This window comes from Tachysurus fulvidraco, chromosome 10 (genome assembly GCF_022655615.1).
Source record: "Tachysurus fulvidraco isolate hzauxx_2018 chromosome 10, HZAU_PFXX_2.0, whole genome shotgun sequence".
In the NCBI taxonomy this organism is placed as follows: domain Eukaryota; kingdom Metazoa; phylum Chordata; class Actinopteri; order Siluriformes; family Bagridae; genus Tachysurus; species Tachysurus fulvidraco.
This window is the reverse complement of record NC_062527.1, coordinates 5,499,157-5,519,216: the sequence shown is the minus strand read 5'-3', so window position 1 is coordinate 5,519,216 and position 20,060 is coordinate 5,499,157. Positions and strand designations below refer to the sequence as shown.

The 20,060-nt window shown below is 40.0% G+C and overlaps 1 protein-coding gene across 4 annotated transcripts in view; it reads left to right on the top strand.

The window, feature by feature from the left end:
• The first annotated feature begins 554 nt into the window (after positions 1-554).
• Positions 555-20,060, top strand: part of chrm2a (cholinergic receptor, muscarinic 2a) — a 129,479-nt gene continuing 109,973 nt past the window's right edge. For 3 of the 4 annotated variants that reach the window (XR_007144087.1, XR_007144086.1, XM_027164034.2), the window contains exon 1: positions 555-745. The gene's annotated coding sequence lies outside the window, so the exon portion shown is untranslated. Of the gene's footprint in view, positions 746-878; positions 1,102-20,060 lie in introns of those variants that run through there. The other variant, XM_027164035.2, reaches the window with a different exon arrangement.

Sequence of the window (20,060 nt, the reverse complement as noted above, 5' to 3'; positions counted from 1 at the left end):
CACACACACACACACACACACACACACACACACACACACACAGCTATGCCAAAGGATTATGAGTTAAATGCCAAACAGTAGTGAAATGAAGGTTATACTGTGTGTACATGCAAAACAGTGCATTTTCATACGTTTGTACACACCATCACATGTGCAGATTAGTTCCATTGAAGGCAAATCCTATTCAAATTCATCCTGTACAGGTTTAGCAGTTTAGAAAAGAACCATACGTCCACAAACTTGTGTATAATCATCATTACTACTGGCTGCTCATAAAATGATGTCCACTACACGTCCAGTCACAATAAGTTCACCTGAATCACTTGAAAACATCAATAAGTATATGTGATATTACTACCACGTTCATCAGTTGAAATTAGATCATTGGTTACACATTCAGTCAGGCATGAAGCAGCTGATTTGTAGTTTTGAATTAAACCGTGCATACATACTCTCTCTCTCTCTCTCTCTCTCTCTCTCTCTCTCTCTCTCTCTCTCTCTCTCTCTCTCTCTCTCTCTCTCTCTTTGTGTGTATTTGTGTGCCGCCCCTCCCCACATGCTCTCACTTACTTCGTCTGTCTGTACGTACACCCGCGAGCAATCAGAATAGAAGCGCTCAGGCTTTCCACCGTCCATCCACGCGAGCAACATGTCTTCAGACGTGCAACTGCGCGACGGAGCGAACCGAATGAACACCGGCATCACGGACACAGACCAAGCGAGGAGCGAGACCGCCTGAGAGCATGTAGGTTCATATTCAGCTATATACATATACCTTTGCTCTGTGTGTGTGTGTGTGTGTGTGTGTGTGTGTGTGTGTGTGTGTGTGTGTGTGTGTGTGTGTGTGTGTGTTAAATTGGGTGGTAGGTGCACAGATCCTGTGCCATTTTTATTCCCTCGGTCAAATAATTGCCACAAGACAAACAAGGAAAAATGCGCAATACACGCACTTGACATGAGTGATGGAGAGTAAAAGCCACTAGAACTCGGTGCTGAAAAGCAAACGCGCTGCCGATTTCTCCAAGGCAAAGTCCACACAGCTTCATTTTCCAAGAACTGACTGGATGGACTGATGTGTGTGAAAGCTCTACTCAGTTACAGGTAAAAGCGCGCTTGTTTAATTTCATATATAATGTACATGTGCAGATGGAAACATTGCTATGAGGAAGTCTAGGTAGTCTAGTCTGGTAAGCTGTGGTCCTCTGGTGAGACAGTGGAGGATTTTCCCATCAAGAACCTGAGCACAGGTACCTCACATACCCTGTGCCGGACACTCGCCTGTCCACTTTACCGAGCCGTACTCAAGTCTGTAAAAATGTCTACTAGATAGATAGATAGATAGATAGATAGATAGATAGATAGATAGATAGATAGATAGATAGATAGATAGACAAATAGACAAATAAATAAATAAATAAATAAATAAATACGCAAGCTTAGATTACCTTGAAGAGTTTTCCTAAAAATAAAATCAGTTTTTGTTTTGGGCAAACTCGATTTTCTTCTTCTTCTTCTTCTTCTTCTTCTTCTTCTTCTTCTTCTTCTTATTATTATTATTATTATTATTATTATTATTATTATTATTATTATTATTTTGTTCTCTTTAATGCAGCACCATCTGTTATTGTGTTATTGACTTAAACTATGCATGCATGCAAATTTCTGTTGCCCGCGTTTATCCAAGCAAAATAAATAGTGCTCTATTGTCCAAGTTAGATCTCTACAAACAAACACAAACAAACAAGCAAACAAACGTAACAAAAAAAAAACACAAGCTGCTTGAAAGTTTTCGCAATAGAATTCTGTCTACATTAACTCTCTCTCTCTACATAAATACAGTACACACACACACACACACACACACACACACACACACACACACACACACACACACACACACACACACACACACACACAGACAGACACACACACACACACACACACACACACACACACACACACACACACACACACACACACCGTCCTGATGAACCCATGCGTTACGCCAGACAGAATCACTCATTTCACACAGACAGGTCCCTTTTTATCAAACATTTTTAAAATCCACAAGCTACTAATAACATCTATAATGCGAGTCATAAATCTCTTTTTATGTGAACTATATTACATAATCCCCAAGCTGCGTCGTGTTCCCTTAGCACCCTCCAAACGTGCTCGGTGTGTCGTGTGTGTCTCCATCCATGCGTTTTGGGTGTTAAAAGGAAAACGGAACTTAGGATCGATTCTGGCGCAATTTTGACGCGTGAGTTCCTGCGTTACAAGTCGTGACCCTGACCCTTCATTAGTCCTTGGGGTGACGCGTAATGACTCACAATCTGCTCCATTACGGTTACTAATGACTCTTCATGAGATTGGATATGCCATGCGCATGCAATTCGATATTCGGGTTAGAATAAGACGTTTATAACCACAGTCATATTGACTAGGCTGATGCGTGCGTGTGTGCCTGTGTGCGTGTGTGTGTGTGTGTGTGTTCGCGCACGGTAACCGACTTGTCATCTGTAATATTAGAATCCTAGATACCTCTCAGATTTAAAACATTACGATTATACCCGAAAATGACTTTTCTGAAGAAGCACATACTTTATTTCCGAGTGATTTACGCGTGGACGTGTTTGTGTCATGTAAACGTTGATGAAGAACGACCCAAAATCAATATCAATCAATACAGTTAGTCAACACGTATCAGCTTCTAGAGATCATTTCAGCTCATTACTGTGGTCTGATTCCTGAACCTGGACTGCAGTGTTATTCGTTACGCACTTTTAGTCACTGGAGATGTAATTTAATGTTCATCAAGTATCATCTGAACAAATAAGTTCTCACAAGTTAGGACTCACTTCTGTATCTGATTGCAAATCTCCTACCGGTTGTACAGTACAGCACGTTTGCAAAGTCCGAAAAGAAGAGAAATGGTGAAAGGACTATTTTTAAGGTGTAAAACAAAACTGCTCAATGTCTAATTTGTCTCACGAACCATTTACAGGGAAATCGATGCTTAAATCAATAAATTTCAAACAAAAACACACAACGCCACATAAAACGTATACACAGTAATGCACAAAAGTCTAAGGGAAGTGTCAATTCATTCTGTTAAACAAAGATGTCTTCAAAAAAATAATGACTCCTAAACAAAACAAAACAAAACAAAACAAAAAATAATAATAATAATAATAATAATAATAATAATAATAATAATAATAATAATAATAATAATAATAATAATAATAAGCACTGATTGTCTCAAGTATAATTTTGTGCCATTTTATGATGAAATGATCTGGTAAATTATACTTTAATTATGTGCCACTTTTTTTTCCGGGAACTTCTGTTTTAGCAGCTAAAATGCAACATTACAGTAGGTTCATCAGTTCATTTTGTTAAAGTTGACATACAAACATTTGTCTGTAGTACTTTTGTTGTTGTTGTTATGTTTGTAATTATTTTCAATAATGCATATGTCATAAAACATAGACAAAGATTTGTGCACCTAACACTTTAGCATAGTATTATATAATGTTTATATTATTATATAATATATATTAAGTGCTCCTAAGACCAATAAATGCATAATTGCTTTATTCTCCTTTCATTAAAAACATAATACAAATATGAAAAATGTATGCTTTGTGTAGATGATTGCAGTAGAAGGGATTTGATACATTGCGATCCGTTAAGAAGAAAAGCAGAACAGGTTTATAAATTAATAAATATATTTTCTGAAGATATTTGTGATGAACTTTTAAAGGTGAAATCATCTATACACATGTCTACTTCATACCAGATTGGGCAAAGCTGCAGGTAGTGCACACATTAACACAAAGAAACTGTGTTTTTAGTGTCATTTCGATTAAAGTTGTGGTTTAAGACAAAAATGGAAAGCTTTTTCTAAAAAGGATCGATCTTTGCTAAATCGTCAAGCGTCATTGCATGAGTGAAAAAAAAAATCATTGTTATATTGACTGCAAAATTAATTACAGATAATCAGTCCCTGCAGTAATTCTTGGATGTTTTTTGTGGTTGTTCCGTCCTAAAAATGTTGGATTTAACTGCATCATTTTGGCAATTTTGCTTGTGCTTTTTTGTGGAAAAATGCTCAAAATTGGCAAAATCCCAAGTATAGGATTCTTAAACTTCTACCAGTGAAGTCATATATGTTATTGCTTTCTATCAAAGCTGTACTCATGTTCAGTGCATGATGATCTAAGAGGACTTTGGCCAAATGTGTGTTGTGTCGATACCACATGACGTGTCCTGGTCCAATTTTGCAAAAATTCTGCTGCCATTTTGAAAAAAAAAAAAAAAAAAAAAAAAAAAAAATTGAGTTGTGTTCATTATGTTGCAAAATCCTGGAAGGACCGGATAAGTGCTGACATTTAATAAATAACAAACTTATGCAAAGTATCAAAGCTTTAAGAGCCAAACAAAATCTTTATTGGCTTGTTTTTTAAAGGGTTTTCAGCTTGTATACTTCAACAGCAATCCTTTAAAGGGTTAGAGCCCCAATAAGCCCCAAGGGAGCTCCAAAGCTTCCCTTAATTAAAAAGAAAAAGAAAAAGAAAAGAAAAAGAAAAGAAAAACATACCTCCTACTTCTTGCTTTTAATAATACAGTACTAGGGCTCACTCTTCATTTTATCCATCAAACACTGAATATAGAAATAAATGAGCTCAGTTCATTAGGGATTTTATTCCATGTTAAATCTGGACAATAATCACTCAAATGTCAAACCCCAGCATTTTAGATTCAAAGGAAATGTCATTAATCGAGAGCATGAATCCGGTCTACTGCTAATAATGAAAAATTGTAGGTATTGTTCTCACTCAAATGAACTGGCTGACATGTTTTTCTTCAATGTATTTAAAATAATCCATTGAGAAAAGCCTTTCAGCCTTCAAGCTGATGCCATTATAATGAATTTATCTTTCTCTACTCAAGTATAATGTGAGCATACACACACTTACTCCTTACTTAAGTGCCAATGCTACAGTCTACTCTGTGTGTCGTGTGTGTGTGTGTGTGTGTGTGTGTGTGTGTGTGTGTGTGTGTGTGTGTGTGTGTGTGTGTGTGTGTGTGTGTGTGTGTGTGTGTGTGTATGTGTGTGTCTGTGTGTGTGTGATCGTCCTCAGACAGCCTCAGGTGTGTCAGCCAGTCCACACATGCAAAATCATTATCATGTAAACATACACTCATCATACACTCATAAAAACACAGACAATAATGATATAACATACTCTGATCAAATCCATTGATCAGAGTATGATTTTTTTTTTGTGGCGAAAAAAACCCCCAAAAACAAACCAAAATAAATCACATCAGATCGGTTTCACGATTCTACTAGATTATTTATGAAGAGTTGACCGATTTAGCAATCTTGATCTAGCAGTTTTATTTAAAAAATAAAAAAAATGCTTCATTTTAATTCAGTTGATGAGTGGATCTACTTTACAGAGCCCTCATTGGGTCATTCCAAAGGTTCAGGTTCAGGCTGATGCGTTTCAAAATCTTCTAGATCTTCTTCTTCTGAAGACGTTTCTTTGTTGACTTGGATTTGAGCTGGTGACATATTTATTTATTTATTTATTTATTTATTTATTTATTTATTTATTTATTTATTTATTTATTTATTTTGCATCTTTGGCTGTCCAACGGAGGCCTGCGGTTTTTGTGTCAAAATGGATTTGCAGCTGGTATTTAGTGCTGTCCAGATTTCCCTCTATCTTGACCAGAGCGTCAGTCTGAGCTGAAGAGAAAAAGCCCCACAAGCATGATGCTGTGATCACTATGCATCGCTCTGGGTATGGTGTTCTCTGGGTGATAAGCTGCTTTGGTTTTATGCCAGACATATTTTTCAGAATTATGCACAAAAAGTGCTACTTTGGTCTCATCAGACCATGACACATTTTGCCACATGCCTTTGGCTTGGGCTCGGATGAAACGACTTCCATCTAGACGTCCTACCCCATTTCCCAGACCTGTGAAGAATACAAAAGATCGTCGTCACATGCAGAGAGTCATCAGTCCTTTTTCCAGATCTTCCTGCGACTCCTTTAATGTGGCCGTAGGTCTCTCGGCAGCCTTGTTGATAAGATTTAACTATGTCCTATTGTTTATTTTGGAGTGATGTCAAAACATTTACCTGGCAATTCCTTTTGAATATGGGTTCGAATGTGCACATTTACGCAGCCAGGTTATGTGCCACCGGGTTTTTCTTTCTATTTCTCCACTATTTCTTCAAACATGAATGCATCTCATTAAAGCGGTAGGCGTGAGGAGTTGTCTGAGATAATTGATCATTTGGACATCATCAGAACCTGTCCTTCATACCCTGAATAGGTAAAGAAATGTCCTGATAATGAGCTCAGTTCATTAGGGATTATTCCGCATTATTCTGTGTTAAAACTGGACACTAATCCTCTAAATTAGTGTCCTCTAAAGTCCTCTGTTGAGTTTTCTTGACCAGGCTGGAGGTGTTAGTGGTCCAGGATTCCCCCTGAAGTCCATGATGAGCATGTAGAATATGCAAAAGGCATTTTACTAGGCAACATGGATTTTTTTTTATTAGCATGTTAATGCCAAGACACAAAAAAGCTGTCCAAGAACCAGTGAAGAAGGAAAGTGGGTCAAAGTAACATCCTGTCTCTGTTTAATGACCATTTTCCAGAGCACAGATGCCCCACTGACCTGCTTGAAAAAAAAGCTTGAATGTCCTGTTGACCAAATGGACTTGTTTAATTAAAAAATATAATAAAATAACATCTAGTATGCAAAAATGAGGTACATTCAATAAAATGTACGTCAGTGTCATAACGACAAAGGACCAGACAAAAAAATCGTCTTCTTGGGTGTTCAATATGAGATCAAGGTGGAAACAGATCAACAGCGTATTATTGTGGAAAGACAAGTGCAAAAAAAAAAAAAAAAAACAGAGGCAGAAATAGAGTAAATACATTATGAAAAAATACATTAATAAGAGCTGAGCCGCAAGGCAAAGCTCTCTATTTACCAGTCAATCTACGTTCCTACCCTCACCTATGGTCATGAGCTTTCGGTCATGACTGAAAGGACAAGATCCCGGATACAGGAGGCCGAAATGAGTTTCCTCCGTAGGGTGGCTGGGTGCTCCCTTAGAGCTAGGGTGAGGAGCTCGGTCACTTGGGAGGAGCTCAGAGTAGAACCGCTGCTCCTCCACATCGAGAGGAGTCAGCTGAGGTGGCTCAGGCATCTGTTCCCTAGGGAGGTGTTCCGGGCATGTCCAACCGGGAGGAGGCTCCGGGGAAGAACTAGGACACGCTGGAGTGACTATGTGTCTCGACTGGCCTGGGAACGCCTCGGTATTCCCCCGGAAGAGCTGGAGGAAGTGTCTGGGGAGAGGGAAGTCTGGGCGTCCCTGCTTAGACTGCTGCCCCCGCGACCCGGCCCCGGATAAGCGGTAGAAGATGGATGGATGGATGGATGGATGGATTAATACATAAATAAAAGTAGTTTGGTTGAAGAAGAGTACAATCTTTAGAATGACATCCTGTATGTTTCGCTTCGATTTAGACCAATTTCACACCAGTATTTTAGTGGCAGAACTAACAAGCCATCTTTATTCTGTCTTTTTTTTTGGTAAAATTTCACAAATTTATAATATGAGGCACCATTTATAATATTAAACAGACATTGTTTGTAGTATAATTTTTGAATAATGTGTACAGAAGTGACATAGGTGTGTTTTGAGTTTATATTGTTATATTATAATAAGATTGTAGTAAATGTAGAACTTTTGAAGGAACTTTTGAACTTTTTGAGGACCAGTCAACGGTGGGGTTGCCAAATCATTCCCGACTCCTCCTCGCTCTTTTTTTCACAATAATCTGTGTGTAAATATGACATTTCAATACAAACTTAAAAATCCATAATGCTTTCCATGTAGTGAAATACATTTACGTAGCTTTCAAACAGTAAAGAATATAAATAATTTAGCAAGCACGACATTCTCTTTCGATTTACTTGTTTAAGCGCTTTTAACGACTGACATTATGTCAAACCAGCTTTACAAAAGCATAAAAACTTTTAAACTTTAAAATTAAATTACTCTTTATCTCTAACACCTATCCCTAATGATCAGGCCTGAGGTGGCGGTGGTGAGGAAAAACTCCCTGAGATGATACGAGGAAGAAACCTTGAGAGGAACCAGACTCAGAAGGGAACCTCATCCTCATTTGGGTGACACAGAACAGTAAATAATGTAAATGTAAATAATCTCCTTTCTAAAACCGTTTATAATCGAGTAGAATTGTGTAACCAAGAGCTCCTGAGGAACTAACAGGTCAGAGTCAGCTCTGTGTTCATTACAGACTTAACACTAGATCCTTCCTATCTGAGACCTCAAATGTTCCCTGATGAAGAGTCAAAGTCGAAGGTGTTTGATGTGTTTTCATTGGAGAAGTGGCTCTTTATAATACTCTAAAAAACTATAACTATATATCATTAACTATAATCTGGGATACTTGATATAACTAAACAAATGAAGCTTAAGTTCTGGTTGTGGTTACGATTCCACCCCAGCACAGCAGATGGCAGATTTCTTCTCAGGGACGTTGACAGGAGCGGTAGATTTCTCACCTAGACCCTTTTCCATTCTCCCTCAATTTGATCATTTTCCAATTTCCACTCACTATCATACAACTACAGAAGAATTTTCCGGATTATTTTTCGAAAACGAATTGCCAATTGTATCGTGATTGCGTTTTCTATTTGCGGATGTATAAATTGTGACATCGTTCAAATCAAAATGCAAATCACGGAGTAGTGTTTGCGTTTTTCGTTTCTACGCGAACATACAACGTCTGCCAAATTTCCAAGGGAAAGGCAAAGTCCATTTGCAGTTGCATTTCTCATGTCTTACAAGTTATGACCCTGTCATATAGAAATAGCATAAGCAATTACGCCGCTGGAATCGCAATTCCCGTCACATGTGCATTTCTGATGTCTTGCACAAAAAGCTGTCCAATCTATGTTGGGGTTGGGGGTGTATTCTGGGGTGTCTGAGTGTGTGTGTGTGTGTGTGTGTGTGTGTGTGTGTGTGTGTGTGTGTGTGTGTCTGTGGGTGTGTGTGTGTGTGTGTGTGTGTGTGTGTGTGTGTCTGTGGGTGTTGGTCACCTTGTGGTCCACGGCTCGAGAAGAAAAACAAGCTGAACCCTCTTCTGTTTCTGATTTACAGCATTACATTTAGAGGACTTTATTTCTCATCGTCATAATTAATCTAAATCAAATCTTCTTTATTTCTAAATAGACTGTATGGTTTACTGGAATATACTAATAAACGATTTAGATCAGAAAGCCATCCAGACTCAAATAAATATTTATTAGTCATCAAATTGAAGGAAATAACAGAAACTAGTCCTTATTCTTTTCCACTGCACACATTTAAGGAAACTTCAGGTCAAAAGATTTTTTAACTGAAATATTGATCAATTTATCACTTTTTTACAAATTGTTTTATCTGAATTTTATATGTTCCAAATGTCAAATAACACATAAAATAATTAAATTTAATTTAAAATTATTTAATTGATTTTAATTTGCACTAAATATCGTATGCAGTACTGTGTGATAGTCTTAGGAACCCTAATTTTTATTTATTTATTTATTTATTTTCATTTTTTTTAATACAAACAAAAACAATCGTCATACATTTTTTATTTTTGATTTGACAGTGTTAGTGAGGTTTATACAAAAACACTTCATATTTCTGGACATCTTAGTAAAGAAACAAAAATCATAAAGATGGTTGATGCGAGTGTGACAGTCAAAGAGTAAAAAAAAAAAAAAAAGAACTGGAGCTGAATTTACAAGATTCCCAGAAAACATTCCTTATACTAATTTCCTTATAAACCAGCAGAATTTTTACTATTTTTTAAACAAAGGGTCATCGCAGCAAATGTCAACCTTATTTAATTTATTACTGTTTTCTGCTCTTTAAAGGTTTTTTTTAACATATTATATATACAGCACTAAAAGTAAAACCAAGCCATTGGTATTGGATTCTTGAGCAAGAGATTAAAATATGCATCAAAGCAGTTTGTCCTTCAGATAACAAGAAAGCTATTAAAACAGAATCGATATGTGAAAGTGTCACCACAATCATCTGTAGCAACGTTTCCTTCTTGGCCGTTAACTTCCGAGGTGCGTAAAGCCAGACGCTCTTTAGGGAATGCTGCACAGGCTGTCAGCGGTTCTGAGGACTTCTTGTATAGTTCTGTATGGATTCTGTTTACAGGATCTCAGAGACAATTAGGATTTAACCAATTAGCGTTGCTTTGATTGATAGGACGTTGAGAGTAACACCATCTATTCCTCTCAAAAGGTGGAGCCATTTCTGCTCTGGTGCAGTTGTGGCACAAGTGGTTAAGGCTATGAGGTTTATTTTGGAGGATCAGGGTTCAAGCCCCAGCACTGCCAAGCTGACACTTTTGGGCCCTTAAAGGTGGGGTCTCCGTTGTTTGAAAGCCAATGTCGACATTTGAAATCACCAAAACAAACACACCCCTAACCCAAATGGGTCCCACCCCTTTATTGATAGCTCCGCCCACACATACATACGTAACCCAGGCGACTAATGGAAAGAAATGTGTCTTTATCATAGCTGAAGAGAAGAACAATACGATTGCAGATAAACAAACAAGCAAAAATGACACACAAGCATAATCATGTAAAGGACAAAGGCATATATTAGTTCTGTGTAACAAAGCAAAACCAACGTTACTCACTTTACTTAAGTAAAGTCGGCCACATATTCACAGATTTGAGTTTCCCGAGTCAATAACTCCTGAGCTAAACGCTGTTACTACAAGCCTTTCTTCACTTTCTTTCTTTCTTTTCATCCTCCATGTCAATGTTAAAACCGCTTTCTGCTAATGTCACACATGCGCACTGAACACTCTCTCCGCCCATATTGACAAGACACACCCCTTTCTGCTCATTGGCTACACATTAGTTTTGTATTTGTATTGTTTGGCGGCCCAACGCAGTTTTCTTAAACATTTCTCAAACAACGGAGACCCCACCTTTAAGCAAGACCCTTAAGGGGTGCAGTATCATGGCTGACCCTGTGCTCTGGTCCCGACCTCCAAAGTTGGGATATGCAAAGAAAGAATTTCACTCTGCTGTAAAATGTATATGACAAAAATAAAGCCGTCTAGCTGCTATTATCTTCTACATGATCTATTATTAGGGTAAAATTAAAAAATAATTCTTGCTGTACTAAATAAGCTCGAGCACAGTTTTAGTTTGAAGGTATTTTTAGACCCCTACCATTCTTTCACACACACATACACACACACACACACACTAACACACACACACACACACACGATATCTCTCATGAACGTTACTCTGAAACATCGCAGCGAACGACACTACAACCTGCTTGATTATTAATTACTGACATTATGCAGAACCATATTGCATAATGAATGAAGCTAGGATTGGAGTGTCTGTGAGAGAAAGAGAAAAGATTAAAGACTAAATATTCCACTTTGTGAGTAAATTTGCTTTCCTGTGTTTTACACACACACACACACACACACACACACACACGCACGCGCGCACGCGCGCGCGTGCCAGATTATCACTCGAAGGAAAAGTTGTCTCTTTTTCATCAAACAGAGTAAAGCAATCTCACAAACAGATCAGTCTCAAATCAAAATCTAGTGGTAGAGAGGACACAAGTGGCTCAATGCCGCGTGTAGGCGTAAACCCTCACGTTCTGTTCACTTAGCAGCGTTTGTTCCCTCAATAGCATTGCAGTGAAATAGCAAAGACGGTATAAACATGAACCCAAACTGCATCCTGAATGACTCTTCCGATAGTTATGCAAATTGTATTTTAATTAAAATACTATACGTTTGTAATCTCATGATTCCTGGTGGAAAGTAAAGGCTTAAGGAAATGTGATTGGAGGAAGAACAGAAACTCGGTGTGAGGATGGTGAATTGATTCGAAGTCTACGCTTTTGTGCCGTTCCAAAGCACAGAACTATTTCCTGCCTCGTGTTTTTTTGGCTCTTTTTCCTGTTGGAACGGATATTTTCATCTTTTCCCAAATGAAAATGACCTCCTGATTGGAGCAGGCTGTTCTCAATCATTTGATCATATTTGGCTCCATCCATGTGACCTACGATTCCACCATGTTTTCCAGTTTGTTCTGCTTTAGCTTTATGCTACTGTACCACCGCTGTGTATGAGTGAAGGACATTATAGATATCATGCTTTTACTTTAGATCAAATGGCCCAGCTTTAGTCTTAGCAGACCACAAATTCAGCTAGATTTCATCATTTTAGTTGAAAAAATATTGATTGTGTAAGCATAAAACTGGACACAGGTGGGTTTAAAATAGAAATAGTCTTTTAAATAGAATAGCTAAAAGAAAAAGAGATGCATGATAAGGAGGAAGTGGTGGTTAAAGTGGTTAGGGCTCTGGGTTGTTGATCAGAAGGTCAGTGTTCAAGCCCCAGCACTGCCAAGCTGTCACCGTTTGGGCCCTGAGCAAGGCCCTTACCCCTCATGCTCCAGGGGTGATGTATCCTAACTGCCCCTGTGTTCTCACCCCAACCTCTTCATTTGGAAGAAAAGTATTCCGCTGTAATGTATAGGCTATATGACTATAATAAAAGCTTTTATAACCCGTTTCATGATGTTTCATGAAGTTTTTTGCCTTTATTTTTGCAATTTGTTCCATTTTTCCCACAGAGTCACTTTAATAATATATAATACCTGCTGTGAAAACTGTCTTAAGGCATATATCATATAGAAGAGGATTTGCCAAATGATTAGATCCGAGAGCATCCTTTGATTTTCATCCATTTGCTCTTTATATTTGTTTTAACCTTAATGATGTACGGTCACCTGAACATGTCAGTTCTTTCGTTTTTAGCCTTGTTCATTTCCTTTCATATTCAGTCATCGGATTTTTATTAATAAAAACGGTTCATTAGGATTCGCATATTAAAGCCGTAAACCATAACCAGTTCGTTTCAGAGTCTCTCTATTTAAAGGTGGGGTCTCCGTTGTTTGAAAGCCAGTGTTGACATTTGAAATCACCAAAACAAACACGCCCCTAACCCAAATGGGTCCCACCCCTGTATTTATAGCTCCGCCCACATATACATACGTAACCCAGGCGACTAATGGAAAGGAATGTGTCTATCATAGCTGAAGGGAAGAACAATACGATTGCAGATAAACACACAAGCAAAAATGACACACAAGCATAATCATGTAAAGGACAAAGGCATATATTAGTTCTGTGTAACAAAGCAAAACCAACGTTACTCACCTATCGAGAAGGAAAAAAGCGCCTCGGCGTCTTAAGTAAAGCTGAAATTTCCAGAGTCAATAACTCCTGAGCTAAACACTGTTACTACACAAAACGTGGTTGTAGCTGCCTCTCTACATTACTACGATAGAAAAGAGGTGTTATTTGTGTAGTAACAGCGTTTAGCTCAGGAGTTATTGACTCAGGAAACTCTAGTCTGTGAATATGTGGCCAACTTCCTGCTCCTTCAGTTCTCTCCAGCGCTGGAAAGCTGATCCTATATTAACACGTCCTACTTCTTGCCTTATCGTAAGTCTTTCTTCTCTTTCTTTCTTTGTTTTTATCCTCCATGTCAGTGTTAAAACCGCTTTCTTCTAATGTCACACATGCGCACTGAACACTCTCTCCGCCGCATAATGACAAGCCCCGCCCCTTTCTGCTCAATGGCTACACGTTTGTTTTGATTTCTGTTTATTATTCGGCCCGAATCTGTTTTCTGAAGCATTTCTCAAAAATCGGAGACCCTGCCTTTAAGTAGAAGGGCTGTGTTGTGACCAGACTGTCGGAGATGCAATGAACTGTGCAACAAACTAAACATGGAGGATCTACAAAATAAAAACGCCTTATTTGGCCATGTGGTGTCTGTAGTCAGAGAAGTTGGGTGTGAAATAGAGAGGGAGATGTGAGTTAAATCATGTTTGTGTATTGCTGCATTCAGTTTACCCCAGAAGTCAGAATCAGAGCTTGGAATGGCATCATTTATGACCTGGGAGCTGCACATTGGGAAAAAAATCACGCATGTCTTCGTGTTTGTGATTTGTTCGCAATAAAATCAGCTAAATCTGATGAGCAGTGTATATTTTCCTTCTGTATATCTGGTAGATTACATATTTATTCAACAACTTATTTATTTATTTATTTATTTATTTATTTATTATTCTGCTGTTTTATCTACTTCAAACCGTCACATATTCTAAATATAAAGGCTAACAGAATACAGTGGTGAATAAATTTCTAGCCCCTGTGATACGACAGCTATACCGTACGTGTTCAGGTGCCAGAAGCTCATATTCTCTGAGAGGGAGGGATATCGACCCTGTCAATCACAGCGGCGTTAGCCAATCATGGCCATCTGTGAGCTAATTTATGCAGAACAGGGCAGAGCTTTCCCCTGAGTCCTGAGACACAGCGTGAGCATGTCTTGAAGGGAAAACTTCTCACCCTCCGTCCGATTGGTAAAGAAAAAATAGGGACCAAGAGAAGAATTGAACTCCTTCAGCTACTGGCATGAAATCAATCCAAAGTGTTGGAGCCAGTACGGAACATGCTTTTAATGTAAACATATCATGCTCATGCACCAAATCTCCCTAAAATATCAGATACTAAATAACCCTCAGGTCCATGCATGGTGATGAGCCCTCTGAAATGCTTTAAATGTTTTATTCATGAATTCATAGCTTTATGTTTGAGGTCTAAATTAACTGGAAAACTTTAGTAGTCAGTAGAAGGGGATTAGTGATATTTTTATAAGAGGCCATGATGTGTTTTTGAAGTTTTTCTGACACCACATACATCTCTCTCTCTCTCTCTCTCTCTCTCTCTCTCTCTCTCTCTCTCTCTCTCTCTCTCTCTCACACACACACACACACATACACACACACACACATCTCTCTCTCTCTCTCTCTCTCTCTCTCTCTCTCTCTTTCACACACACACACACACACACACACACACACACACACACACACACACACACATCTCTCTTTCTCTCTCTCTCTCTCTCTCTCTCTCTCTCTCTCTCTCTCTCTCTCTCTCTCTCTCTCTCTCTCACACACACACACACACACACACACACACACACACACACACACACACACACACATACACAGACAGACACACAGACAGACAGACACACACACAGACACACACACACAGACAGACACACAGACACACACAGACACACACACAGACACACACACAGACACACACACAGACAGACACACAGACAGACAGACACACACACAGACACACACACACAGACAGACACACACACAGACACACAGACATATACACACACATACACACACACACACACACACACACAGACACACACACAGACACACACACATACACACAGACACACACACAGACACACACACACACACACACACACACAGACAGACACACACAGATGCACACACCCACACCCACAGACACACACACACACATCTCTCTCTCTCTCTCTCTCTCTCTCTCTCTCTCTGTCTCTCTCTCTAACACACACACACACACACACAGACACACACACATACGCACACACACACAGACAGACACACAGACATACACAGACACACACACAGACACACACACTCAGACATACACAGACACACTCAGACACACACAGACACACAAACAGACACACACAGACACACAAACAGACATACACACACAGACATACACACACATACACACACACACAGATACACACAGACACACACACACACACACACACACACACACACACACACACACACACACACACACACACACACACACACACACACACACACCCTGAAGCATAGAATGAAATGAGAAATAATACAATAATAAACCTGCTGGTCCCAATAACTCTTTTTTGGATCCTGGATTGAGAGTGAGAGCTTTGTCTGATATCGAAAGCCTTCCACTGAACTGCACATTTATTGTGTAATAAACAAGCAGTCAGTGAGATCAGGGAGAGTGCAGGAGTGATGGCTAAAGTTACACACAACAGACTTTTTATGGAAGTGATAAAAAACACAAAGAGGAAAGCAATCAGTCCTCTTTGACTCAATAAACACAGACTCACACACACACACACACACACACACACACACACACACACACACACACACACACACACACACACACACACACACACACACCAAGCATAAAATAGGATAAACAGTATCGGGGCTCTCAAGTTTTGAAGAGTGACATTTCCAACCCCCCAGCAAAAAAGGGTCATGATTGAGGACAATGTCATTGGTTGGTTTTTTCATTGGTTGTTGCGTTAGTATATGGGTAATTCTGATTGGCTATTGTGTAGCCTCTTTTTTTTTTGATTGGCTGATAAGTGTCAGGCTTGACTAAGAGCTCCAGGGGAGATGCGCTTGATTCCTGCCCGGTCCCATAGAGACAGCGGTGCGGACTGATACGTTTTGGGCGCTGCGGCATATTAAATATATGATAAATAGTCAAAAAGTTTTTCTGCGTGAGAAATACGACGTGTGGCGGGAGATCGCGACAAAAGCCCCAAATGCGTGACTGTCACTCTCAATGCGTGACACTTGACAGCCCTGCATTATCCAGGACTGCGCATGTGTGCAGGACACTGGCCTAGTGGTGTGTGAATGTGTGTATGCAAGGCCCAGGCTGTGTGTTGGCAGACAGATGTAACTTTCCCATCTGTCTCTTCACACTTCGCCATGGCTGAGGAAGCAGCCAAGCATAACCTCAGCCCTGACAGAGCAGAGAGGTAGAGGTAGAATGTGGGGGGGATTTGGTGTGTGTGTGTGTGTGTGTGTGTGCACTAGGATAGGTGGAGGGGTGGGTACGCCCACCTCAGTGTTCATTCTCTCTCATTTTTCCTCTCTGACAGGCAGGAAAGCCCCATTGGTCACACGTATGTCCGCTGGCCCACTGGCTTTGAAGTGACTGCTCGGCTGTTAGCCAGCACGATGGCTTCATCTGCACTGATTTGCCTTCACTCTTTTTCTTTCTCTTTCTCACACACACACACACACACACACACACACACACACACACACACACACACACACACACACACACACACACGATGCAGGTACACACAGATCTAAGCCAAGACAATCACTTTTCAATTACACAGCGCTGTCAAAAGGAGCACGAAGGGAAAGCGATTTACTCTATGCACATATTTTCAGAGGTTAGCTCCGTGTGAGATAATAGATCTCCGGTGGTGAGAACATTAATCACAGCCAGAGTGAAGTTTAATAATGACTTATGAGAACGGGGGCTAAGGAATTGGCTTTTTTTTCCTTCACGTATGGCATATTTAAATAAGCTTTGTGGCAGCTAAAATGAAGTATGGTATGTGTCTTGTAAACTACGGACATTCTTCCTTCTGGAATTAAAGGCAGAGCGCAAACACAACACACACTGGCAGACAGGAGGGACTGGGGAAGGGAGTAGAAGTAATGTACACGTGTGTGTGTATAGGCTATGTGCCGTGATTTGCTTTGTGCCTTGTTACCGAGTGTATATTCGAGCTCATCCGATGTTGATTGAAGCTGCCTGTTCGGGGATCTAGTCGTATCTCAATGTCGGGAGCATGCCGGGTTTCCTTAAGCCATCTCTGCTTTACCACCATCCTCACACACAAACACAAACACACACACACACACACACACACACACACACACACACACACACACACACACACACACACACACACACACACGTCAGCCACTGGAATTATGGCATCATCAGCCATTTCATAAGGCTCTCCATTGTTTTGAAATGAAAGAACATCAATTTTCCGAGCTGCACTGCCAGGAACATGATTTGTAGCTGCTGTTATTTTCAAAAAGCGCTGAGGAAAATGGCCAAGGAATGAAGACTGATTCAAAAAAGGAAGAACCGCTACTGCTACTGCTACTGCTACTGCTACCGCTACCGCAGGTGCTGCTCCTGTCGGACGTATTCCGCTTTGCCTGTATTAGCCGGTATTCCAGACGTGCGCTCTCTTCTCATGTGTCATCGGTGCAGCACAACGTCGATAATCTGCTCATCTGTAAAATGGCTGATACTCTGTCAAAATTGATCGGTGCAGTTCATTAGGGAAATAAAACCAACTGATAAATCAATAAAATGGATAAAGCGGCTCATAGGGTGTTACACTGTCTGTATTATAATTATGCAGTCATCTTTTTTTTTGTTTTGGGAGGTTGTTTTTTGTCTGCGCAGTAAGTGCAAATATACCGTCCCACTCTGTTTGACTTTCAAAGTCACTCTGTACACTCTGTAGAGGAAGCCCGTGTACGATGAGAAGAGTTTCGAGTGAAGTGTCGAGTCATTTGTTTGTCTCTTTTGTAGACGCTGCTTATTTCCTCCGTCACGGCTGTTCGCTGTGGCACAATAACGCACCCGACTGTAAGAGTTATCAGCCAGGTACAGCCTTCTCTCGGCTCAGCCGAAGCATTCAATTCCACTTTCCTCCCTTTTCCCTCCACCCCCCACCCCCCCTCTTTCGGCTCAGGCATACCTTCGTTCCTACATCACCACAATTCCAGCCCAATCCTGGCTGCTGCGGATAAACATTACTCTTTTACATGGCAGACGGTCTACAGCTAGATTAATGTAGATTTAGAAGTGCAGAAAGATGAGAAGAACAATCCGCACTGTTCCGGATCCTTCTACGTACATGCTGCGGACTGATGCTATACTTGTACGTGTTGATTAATTTCCTGGGTACGGATTTTTCTGCCAGTTTTTCCGTTTGTTTTGCTTGTTTGCATTTTCTAATCGTATTTTATGAGCGGGCAAGCACTCTGAGTCTCAAAATAGAACGGAATTTGAATAGTCTGGATTACGGCCAGATAATAAACCCGGTGCCAAGGGGGTCAGTGGAATTTATTTTAGAATTAGGGGTCCGTCGCAACAAAAGGTTTAAAAGGTTTGAGTTAGACAGGTTTATTTCCCAAAAGCATCCCTGATGGACATCAGTACGAAAATGAGGCTGATATTAATTTGAAATTAGAAATGATTCCAAAAAATCTGTTATCAGTGTCATTTATGGTGGTTTATACATTTTACATGTTTGCTGAGGTCTGAATCTGAGCATGTTTGTCCCCTAAATCACCCCATCCCATCCGTGTCCACCCCAATCTGCCCCAACGACTGACACCACCCAAGCCATAGTGTTGATCTAGTATATTCATTCATTCATTCATTCATTTTCTACCGCTTATCCAAACTACCCGAGTAACGGGGAGCCTGTGCCTATCTCAGGCGTCATTTGGCATCAAGGCAAGATACACCCTGGACGGAGTGCCAACCCATCGCAGGGCACACACACACACTCTCATTCACTCACACACTCACACACTACGGACAATTTTCCAGAGATGCCAATCAACCTACCATGCATGTCTTTGGACCGAGGGAGGAAACCGGAGTACCCGGAGGAAACCCCCGAGGCACGGGGAAAACATGCAAACTCCACACACACAAGGCAGAGGTGGGAATCAAACCCCGACCCTGGAGGTGTGAGGCGAATGTGCTAACCACTAAGCCACCGTGCCCCCTGATCTAGTATATGATTCAATTAATTCTATCGATGCATCCCCGGCATCATGTGGAACCTACATACAGTATGGATACGTGCAGTAGCGAATTTGCTTCTTCTGTGTTTCTGCTGAGGATGAGCTTCAGCTGGCAGACATCAGTCGATGAAATTACATTGCCTAGACAACGTCAGGAACGTCTTTCCTGCCATAATACAATACAAAATAAACACTAGATGATTTGCAGAGGGTGATGATTCACTCCGGGATATTAGAAGCGGTTCAAATGCTTTATATGAAATTATTATATTATATTATATTATATTATATTATATTATATTATATTATATTATATTATATTATATTATACTATATTACATGGCATTATATTATATGGCATTATATGGCATTATTGTAAGTATTGACAGCAT